Below are 7,960 nucleotides of genomic sequence, written 5' to 3'. Positions count from 1 at the left end.
CAGCGCCATGCATTTTTTTTTATGTCATCTTACATTTCATAGAGTTGACTGTTGACAAACATGCAAGGCAACAACTCACTGCATAATGTAGCCTATAAAATGCAGTTATATGCCCTTAAATTATAAGATACTGGGGCAAAAAATGCCCCTCTATTGCGTTTTTATTTGCTTTTAATATAATATATTGTGTGGTATAAAATGAATGCTGTTTTTGTCCCGAATAGCATGAGTGCAAAGGTCATTTTTAAACAACAGTTCAGTAAATAAGAAGTTATTGTGTTATATTTTAGATAGGCTACAATATTGTCTGTTTTTGATAAATTTTGCCAACAAAAATATTACCTATAAAGCCACAACAGAACTGTTGTGTGTCTCCAATGCGTAAATTATTAAGTGTCTCATTCAAAGAGAGCCATTTACTTCATTCCTGAATGAATCAGCAGTTTGAATGAATGAATGACATACTCATAAAGACATTCAGGCTACTGGCAGTTTTAGTTTCCTATTTAGAGTATCATTTCATAAAAACAAAACAAAAACAAAAAAATGTCATTTTAAACCTGTTTCACTTTTTTTTAATGGAACATAAAAGGAAACAATTAAGAATGTTGATAAGCAGAAGAAAAGAAAAAAAGAAGAATGTTGGTAACCAAGCTGATTTGGTTACCAGTGACTTTTATTGTATGAACAAAAAATACTGAGATGTTTCTAAAATTATCTTCTTTTAATGGTCTGTCTGAATACTTGATTCTGATTTGCTGAAAGGTATGCACTAAAACCATTTGATGCCCAGGTAGTTCCAAGTCAGTTTAATCATTGTTCAATATAAATGTGCTGCTTTTATTGATGCACACACAAATATATATCTGGCACATAAACACAGTGAGAGGGAGGGGTCGGAGATCGCGCTGCACACACACAGAAACTAAGATGCACACAACATTGAGACTCATCAGACCAGGCAACGTTTTTCCAATCTTCTATTGTCTAAATTTGGTGAGCCTGTGTGAATTGTAGCCTCCGTTTCCTGTTCTTAGCTGACAGGAGCGGCACCCGGTGTGGTCTTCTGCTGCTGTAGCCCATCTGCTTCAGGGTTCGACGTGTTCAGGGTTCAGGGTTCGATGGTATTCTGTATACCTTGGTTGTAATGAGTGGTTATTTGAGTTACTGTTGCCTTTCTGTCATCTCTAACCAGTCTGCCCATTCTCCTCTGACCTCTGACATCAACAAGGCATTTTCTTCCACACAACTGCCACTTTTCTCTTTTTTGGACCATTCTCTGTAAACCTTAGAGATGGTTGTGCGTGAAAATCCCAGTAGATCAGCAGTTTTTGAAATACTCAGACCAGCCCGTCTGACATCAACAACCATTCCATTCCATTCCACGTTCAAAGTCACTTAAATCCCCTTTTTTTTGTTATTTTTGAATTTCAGCAAGTCATCTTCACCACATCTAGATGCCTAAATGCATTGAGTGGCGCTGCCATGTGATTGGCTGATTAGCAATTTGTTTTACCCAGCAATTGAATGGGTGTACCTAATAAAGTGGCCGGTGAGTGTGTGTATATATATATATATATATTATATATATATATATATATATATATATATATATATATATATATATATATATATATAGACAATTATACTCCTTTTAACCAAAAATGTTGATGATGTCATTTCGACTGCATGGCATATACAAAATTTTGTCCAATAAATTGCTCTCTGGAATCACATGTTCCTATAGCCCTTTTTCCATCAATAATTTGGTTTCTCACATACATGAAATAAGGAAATTATCCTTCCATCTGGACATGTTCATGCTCATATATTGCTGAAGGTGAACCTCTTCATCAGAACAGTCACCCTCACACTCAGGCTCAAATAATCGCAGGTTAATTTTCTTCTTCATCACTCTCTGACTCTGGCCAGTCTGCAAGACGAAGGTTGTGGTGAGAAACACTCCACAGCTGAATGTTAAATATATTCTTTGCTTTTCAGGGTACAGACTTGCCCAGTTGTGATGTTAACTACAGGCTAATGGCTATGTTTTTTTTTTTTGTTTTTTTTTTTTTTCAATATTTACCATCCTAAATGCCCATTACACGCTCAGCAGGGCATAAATAAATGTCCTGCTGCTAAAGAGAAATATGTAGTATTTCCTCTCTCTCTCTCTCTCTCTCTCTCTCTCTCTCTCTCTCTCTCTCTCTCTCTCTGTCTCGACACACAGACTTAATAGATACACTGAAGTACTAAGCAGCCTGAATTACAATCAAAGAGTGAGTGTGTCAGATTATTGCTGGAAACCTGCATGCACACACACACAAGCAACTGAATTTTTCTACAGTTTATACTGAAAGTTAACTTTTTTTTTTTTTTTTATAGTGGGTTTCCAAAGATTAATAAAAGCATCCTCAGAGAGACTGTGAATCATTACTTTCAAGAGCTTTCAGGGACTTTATGGGCTCGCCAAATAGAGAAAGCTCTTAAGGCCCCGATATACTTCAAACGAATTTCGTTTTCGTTCTTCGTTTGGGGGCAAAAAGAAGTTTGAAAAGGTGAGCGACGGTATACTGTTTCCGAACTTTCCAACACCCCCACGCTGCTGGAGGCGGGGTGTAGATTAATGTAAACAAGTGTCACGATGCTTGCACGTATGCCCTAAACACAACAACGATGAAATTATGAAGTGTAGGCAATCTAGGTGTGAGACGGGCACCAATGGTCAAAATATTATAGACAAAAGAATAATGATTAGCAGCAGTTCAGAGTCAAGTATCATGTTTGCAATACAAAAGAGCCATAACCAGTCCTTTATGGGTGAATGTCTCATGGTCTGTAAAACTTTAGCATGATGTGGGAAAAAATATTGGAGCCAGTTTGTTATTTTATTTTATCAGTGTTCATTTATTTTATTAAACTGGATAAATTGTTACACCTTTTTATATTTTATGTGGTATCATGATTTACTTTTGATAAAAACCAAGGTTTATTATTCGTTTGGCATTTCAAAGGTGGTGTTTCAGAACACACCCACCAATTGCGTAACTGGACCATTGGAAGCTCAAAAGTGTTTAGGAGCCAAAACAAACTCCCCCAGGAAGTTTGCTTTGGTGAGCTGTTTCGAACTGCCGAAACAAACTCAAAATGAACTTCGTTTCGGCCTGATTTTGTTGGAAATGACGTCATATCAGTTCGTTCTTCGATTTCGCTGGAAGTATATCGGGGCTTTTAGAAACACATTTTTCAAAAAATAAGTTTCGAAAGAGATGGACAGGTTGTCCTCCCTGTACAAAGCAGTGATAGTTTCATTCAGGGTTACTTAAGTTCAATTGACCCCTTAAAAATAAATAAATAAATTAAATAAATAAATAAAAGCTAAAGGTAAAAGTAAAAAGTAAAAGTGGACATGGAAATAAGGATTAAAAAACTATAAAACTCATAAAATAAAAACACTGTGCATTATTTGTAAAAAAAAAAAAATATATTTTAAAATTAAAAAAAATTATTATTAAAATTTTTAAATTAAAGTTGTTTTTTTTTGTCAGTCACACATAATGAAACAATAGACACTTACATAATATAGAACTAACAAAAAGAATGTTTTTATAATGACCATAAATGCAATAACCATGTTTATATATTCATCATCAATAAATCCAGTTTATTATAAGCCTGTGTAAACCAACCTCATGCATTTTAAATAAATGAATCCTTCTTGTTAGCCTTATTTGAACCACGGTCATATTTTTAACCAGTTAAATGTAACGGTTTTACAATTAACAGATTTATGTTCATTTCAAGGAAATGTAATAGACAAATAGATTTTGAAAATATTATTATTTAAATAAAATCAAATAGATGCAGATACTTGATAAATAATGCCATGATACCTTTTTTTTTGAGTTTATTAAAAATATGCCATTTCATTATCTGAGCTGTAAAGTTTTTATCATCACTTTATGGTTGTCATAAGGTTGTGTCCATTGTATCATCATAGAAACTAAGTTGTAAAATTGTATATAATGTTCCGCCAAGAAGGTTAGTAAGGTTTATTTTTTTATTTTTTTTTATTTTTTTTCATATAGTTCACAGATCACAGCTGGAGTTGAGTGTGCTACTGTGGGATCCATAGTGATGATCAACACTGAACTTTGCACAGCACTCTGAGATCAATGTTAATCGCATGGTGACATGAGCAGCCAGTCCAGTTTCCCTCTACTGTAGCAGCCCCTGCGGTGCACCAATTATAAGCCAGCACAGGGAGGTGAGAAAAAAAGAGGTGCAAGTGTGTTTACAGAAGCTCGTTTTGAGGAAGTGTGTGTACGTTTGAATTCCTGTCTTCATTTGTTTACTCACTGCAGAACAGGATGCGAACAGACAGCGTGTATCTCGTCTCATCTTCTCAGCACCTGTCATGAGGAGGAGCTGGGACTCGCCAATTACCTGCTCCTCCCTTTACAGAAACATATTAACCAGCCAAGTATCTAACACACATGCAATTTTTTTTTTTTTTTTTTTTGATACAGTTACTGTTCACTTCATCTGTTTCATTACCTCAAAATATGCTATAAGATCACTTAAAATGTATTACTTTGGTACCGTGGTGTCAAATGGCAATACTTTTATGAATAACATGGCATTGAATGACTACCATTTGCATGTACCATGATATGTACCTCAATGTGCCTCAGTGTTCAAAAACTATAGTGATAGTTGAACATAAAATATGTCTGTTTTTTTTTTAATCATCAAAAATTCCTGAAAAAGTATCACAGGTTATAAAATAAACATTAAGCAGCACAACTGTTTCCAGCATTGATAATAAGCATATTCATGAATCATGTGACGCTGAAGACCGGTGTAATGGCTGATGAAAAGTCAGCATTGCATCACAGAAATAAATGTTATTTTAAAGTATAGTAAAATAGAAAACCATTATTTTAAATTGTAATAATATTTCACAATATTACAGGTTTTTGTTTGTTTGTTTGTTTGTTTATTCTGTGTTTTTGATCAAATAAATCCAGACTTGATGAGCATAAGAGACATCATTCAAAAACATTAAAAATAGTAAGGTGTCCAAACTTTTGATCTGTGCTGTATGAGTAAAAATATACAACATTTAAAATGAAATGTTGTATAAATAAAAAAAAAAGTTCGGAGTCATATTTGTGTCAAGTGCTTTTTTGGGGGGGTGGGGGGCCTCCAACATGAATTTTGCCTAGGGCCTCCTAGAACTGGCCCTTTTGAACATCATAATATAATGTCAGCACTTGCAAGCTATTGTTTGAATGAACTAAAATGTGTTTCAGACTGTAATGGGATACGAATACTACAATATCATTTCACACACTTTCATGGTACAGAACTGGTTCATTGCTTTTATCTAGCAGACAAAGATCAGGTCACCATGACGACTTTAGTAAACAGCGCAAGTTTACTTCTTCAGTGACAGAAGGGAGGAACTCCTTTGGGTTATGTGAGGTAAAAAGTTTAAATTAGTCTTAAATACGTTTCACCCAGACTATATAGTTTTATGTTTGATACACAGACCTGTTTCACCCAGACTCTAGAGAAATGGCAGAGAATCTGAACATGTTTCCTTAAAATGTTACGATGAGCTTTTTATTGATCTCAATTATTGAATCTTCTGAAAAAGTTCACCAAAACGATTCAGTCAGATCCGTTCACATGGCCTTTTCTGCAAGTTATATTCGTTTTTTACCAGCAAGTGGACACAGACCTGTGTATCTTTGTGGCGAGAAGAGTATCTTTTGAGCATTATGAATGATTGATTCATCGAATCTCTTCCTTATTCAACCACATTGTTTGTTTTAGTTAAACGCTACATTTTACATTTGAGAAACATTTAAGTCAGCAGTGTTCATAGTGTGCAAGAGAGAAGTGAACGGTTATATGCTGAAAATGTTTTAGTTAAACGCTTTAACCTACTTTAAAACAGTTTTCATCAGTAATTTTCATACATAACTACAAAGAAACGGGCAAGTAACATACATAATTATAAAGAAACTGCAAGTAACAAACTATGTTAAAAGAGATATTTTGAAATAGTAGTATAACATTGTAATGTGAAATTAAGTGATAATTATATTTTTGTTTTAGCTTAAAGGGAAGTTTATTTGAATTTTGACTGTTTTTTGAATGTTTCGTTCTAAGTTTAGTTTTTTCGTTACAATGTTCATTCAGTTGCCTGGTCTTTAATAATGTTCTCAAAACGATAGCACAAAAATGTAACATTCCCATCATGTTTGCAAAATGATCTTATGGAGTTTGCATAATAATAATAATAATAATAATAATAATAATAATAATAAAATGAACGTTAGCTGGGCATTTGAAACGTTTGTTCGTTTGTACAGTTTGTAGCCTAAAGTTTGTTATTGTTGTTTATGAAACAAAAAAAAAATATTAGTCTTTCTTCTTGTAAACTTGAAAAGCCAATAAATAAAAAAAAAGCCTTTTGTTGTGCAGGTCATGACTGCACCCTGTTTCGGAAGTGGAAGATGGCAGGACGAGAATCTTGGAGCAGTGTTTGTGTGAAGATGTGCCATGAAACTTGTATGTCATGTATTTAATTACATTTATAATTACATATTTTAATGATAAGGTTGCAGTTAAGAACATTTAAAATATAATAACATATAAAAAAATTACAAAATACACTTTTTAAGAGTGTACTTAAGTGTGTAAAGAAACATAGGCATGCAAGTGTACTCTCTTTTAAGTAGCCTATATTTAAGTGGCCTTTTATTTAATTAAATCCATTGCATCATGTATGTCTCAATATCGAAGAAAAGATATGTTGCTACTTCAATTTCATTGTGACTTTAAACGCATTTTTCAAAATTAATTTCTTTAGGATAAAACTTTAACAATGATAATGATAATAATAATACCAAGTGTATCTTTAATGAGAAAAAAAAAAATAAAAAAATAAAAACATGACCCCTACAGTTACCCAAGTGTGAACATGTTAATGATATAAATCTCACCCAATTCTTTGGAAGGAAATTCAATACAGCATTTGCCTCCTTGACGCTTGCCTAAAAGTCTAATCTCTCTCTCTTCTGTGAATATTCAGGAGCAGGAAATTAACTTAATGATTTCATGCCAGTCTAACGCACAGAGGGCTGTGTGCCTGGAGCAGCTACTCCCCATGAGAGAGGAAGATAAACCACACAGACTGCATGGACCAATTAGGTGGATCTTTTATTATAAATTAAGCAAGGTAAATGCCAGTCAGGACCTAAAATGTTCTTCGAAAATAGCAGGAGGAGCAGATATTTGCTTCATTTCCCCTTTCCAGCTGCTGTAATGTCGTAATAACGTTAAGCAGCTCCCAGTTGACAATTTCTCATCGACCGTCACAGTCCTGATGGTATCTCCTAAATAAGCTTGACTGGAGGAAGAGAGAGAGGATCTGCTCCACATCTCCACAAATTCTAACAGGTGGAGGAATGCATTCCCATTATCTCCCCTCAGCAGGTGGATATTTAAGGGACTACTTCTGTTTTGTCTCAACCTTTATTTTACCCTAAAGGGTTCCTCAATGAAAAAAAAAATAAAAAAAGCATTTATGAGAATCATGACAACAGGGGTCCTAATCTGTCCTTTCAAAGTCATGTTATCTTTAGATGGAAAATGTCAGTGCAGTGTCAAGTGTCATCTGTGTGGGATACTTGAGTCAGCCGCTGCCATGCGAGACCCTACAGTGATGGGACTGACATTACTGAATCATAACATTCAGAGTTTTCAGAGATTCAGACCGAGCTATTGTGTGATGGGCTCAAAAAGTGCACACTCAAATCAAATGTGCCTGAATCATTGATCTCTATTAGTACTTTGGCGCTTCATCAGCTGATGGTTTTACATTAATGACAAGTCACAGGTAAATTTAGTTGTTTTCACCTAAAGTTCACTCAAAAATGAACTACTA

At 34.4% G+C, this 7,960-nt stretch overlaps 1 long non-coding RNA gene across 1 annotated transcript; it reads left to right on the top strand.

Moving 5' to 3' along the window:
• The first annotated feature begins 5,438 nt into the window (after positions 1 to 5,438).
• Positions 5,439 to 7,610, top strand: LOC122135194. Its single transcript, XR_006153400.1, has 3 exons — positions 5,439 to 5,487; positions 6,496 to 6,582; positions 7,106 to 7,610. It is a non-coding gene; the product is annotated as an uncharacterized LOC122135194 (long non-coding RNA).
• The last annotated feature ends 350 nt before the right edge of the window (positions 7,611 to 7,960 follow it).

Source organism: Cyprinus carpio, chromosome A23 (assembly GCF_018340385.1).
Source record: "Cyprinus carpio isolate SPL01 chromosome A23, ASM1834038v1, whole genome shotgun sequence".
NCBI classification, from domain to species: domain Eukaryota; kingdom Metazoa; phylum Chordata; class Actinopteri; order Cypriniformes; family Cyprinidae; genus Cyprinus; species Cyprinus carpio.
This window is presented reverse-complemented; position numbering and strand designations above follow the sequence as displayed.